The sequence below is a fragment of the Myotis davidii genome, unplaced genomic scaffold, assembly GCF_000327345.1.
Source record: "Myotis davidii unplaced genomic scaffold, ASM32734v1 scaffold221, whole genome shotgun sequence".
Lineage (NCBI taxonomy): Eukaryota > Metazoa > Chordata > Mammalia > Chiroptera > Vespertilionidae > Myotis > Myotis davidii.
Genome location: NW_006293349.1, coordinates 7,564,808 through 7,567,597, shown reverse-complemented (window position 1 = coordinate 7,567,597; position 2,790 = coordinate 7,564,808).

Sequence of the window (2,790 nt, the reverse complement as noted above, 5' to 3'; positions counted from 1 at the left end):
AGGCCGCAGACTCACCTGTGTGGATTCCAGACCAACTAGTCCGACCTTATGTCTCACTGCCCTCCGTCTCCGCCCCACCTCCTCCTCCCCGGTATCATCCATATCAGCTGACCCAGAGGGCACAGCTGACTCCTCCCTGGACACCGACTCCACCATCAAGCATGGCCCTGATAGACCCGTTGATCCGTCCATTCAACGCGCTAACGCTTCAGGAAGCCCGTCGCCAGCGACGCCGCCCGCTAGCCAGATCAACGAGGACAACCAAACCACCTGCTTGGGGACAGCTGAAATCCTTGACTGAAGAGGCCAGCAACCTTCTCCAGGAACAAGGCTCCGTGTGCACTCCATCCACTATGTTTATTGCTGTGCTCGCTGTCATTGCTTGTCAGTCTTCTTCCGAGTCTTAAACAACCCAATCTGAGAGGTGGCCGCTGATTTACACGCGCTGTCACTTAAAAAATAAAAATGGGGGAATTTGCCGGAAGCCGGTCCACCCTTGCTGCTTGACACAGTCACTGCAGGGAAGAAACATCTGCACAGCTTATGTTTCAAGGGACCTGGTGTATATGGCATATGCTTGCTCCCCCTCTTAGCGCTATGTGTTTTAAACAGGACCACCTCCCTGAGAAAGGTTGTTTCCCCAGGTGGGGATTTTTCCCTGGAGTTAGGGATTAACAGGACTAAGGAAGGGAATCAGTAAAACCCCTTAACTAAGTGCCAGGCGGGTAATTAATCACTTTTTTTTTAAAATATATTTTATTGAGTTTTTACAGAGAGGAAAGGAGAGAGATAGAGAGTTAGAAACATCAATGAGAGAGAAACATCGACCAGCTGCCTCCTGCACACTCCCCACTGGGGATGTGCCCGCAACCAAGGTACATGCCCTTGACCGGAATCGAACCTGGGACCTTTCAGTCCGCAGGCCGACGCTCTATCCACTGAGCCAAACCAGTTTCGGCGTAATTAATCACTTTAACTACGAACAATCACCCTTAAACTACATAATCTTTACTTAGGATAATCTCCTTCAGTTACTTCCTTATAGCTTAACAGAACAATAGGGTAGTGGCCTTGGAATGGAGATAACAAACGCCCTAACCTTTGGAATAGAATGGATAGGATTAAAATCAACTGGTATAAACACAGATGTAACAGGAGAATAAAGACAGAACCTGGCTGGAGAACTTGACTGGAGAACCTGGCTAGGCTGCTGATCAACTGAATGCTGTCTCCGTATCATTTCTTCTCCGACTCCATCCACACCTTTGGGAACCCCTGGACCTGCTGGGGTTGGACCCCAACAAAAATTGTCATAGACAAAATTATTGGTGTTTATAAAGAGCTCAAACTTAGACAACTTTGACTACAGATGACTGAAATATTAAACTCTCATGGCACCTTTCTCTAGAATTCTAGAGTATTTGACCAAATTGGTGATTGTGGGCACCAACATGGCCCTCAATGATTATTATCTTCTGGTATTTACACATTTGTGTGGTTTCCCCTCACACTGAATTGGGCTGACCTGGATAACCAATACGATACTGTGCAAAGGATGTGTGACTTCTGACATGAAGTCATGAAACTGCCCATTGAATCAGGAAACAAATGTGACAAGTTAGTACCGCTAATATTTAAAACCTTACGATCCAGCCGAAACCGGTTTGGCTCAGTGAATAGAGCGTCGGCCTGTGGACTGAGGGGTCCCAGGTTCGATTCTGGTCAAGGGCATGTACCTGGGTTGCGGGCACATCTCCCGTGGGAGATTTGCAGGGGGCAGCTGATCGATGTTTCTCTCTCATCGATGTTTCTGACTATCTCTCTCCTTTCCTCTCTGTAAAAAATCAATAAAATATATTAAAAACAAACAAACAAACAAAAAACCTTACGATCCATGTTGTGGGAATGTAAAATGGTGGGGCTACTGTGGAAAACAATATGGAGATTTCTCAAAACCGGTTATAAAGCTGTCAGTTCTACCTAGCAATCCTACCTCTGGATATTTTATCCACAAAAATTGAATCTCAAAGAGAGATCAGCACTTCCCTCTTCACCGCAGCAGCATCCACAGTGGCAAAGATGGGGAAGTAACCGAATGTCCAATTCACACGGACCAAGATGTGGAAACAACCTAAACGTCCATCTACCAGATGAATGGATAAAGAAAAATATGGGCCCACTGGTTTGGCTCCGTGGTTGAGCATCAACCTATGAAGCAAGAGGTTCGATTCCCAGAGTTGTAAGCTCCATCCCTGGTGTAGGGCATGCAGGAGGCAGCCAATCAATAATTCTTTCTCTCTCGTCATTTTTTAAAATAAATCTTTATTGCTGAAAGTGTTACATATGTCCCCTTTCCCCGCCTCCATTGCCCTCTCCCATCCCCCTCTCTCTCTCATCATTGATGTGTCTATCCTTCTCTCTGAACTCAATAAAAAAATAAAATAAAATATATTAAAATAAAATTTAAAAAATGTGGTATAGTCCTAACCGGTTTGGTTCAGTGGATAGAGCATCCTCCTGCAGACTGAAGGGTCCCAGGTTCAATTCCCCTCAAGGGCATGTACCTGGGTTGCGGGCACATCCCCGGTAGGGGGTGTGCAGGAGGCAGCTGATCGATATTTCTCTCTCATCGATGTTTCTAACTCGCTATCCCTCTCCTTTCTCTCTGTAAAAAAATCAATAAAAATACATCTTTTTAAAAATGTGGTATAAACTTACAATATTTTCTATTATTCCGATATACTATATAGTATATATTATTCCGATTAATGACAGACAAACGAAGGAAGC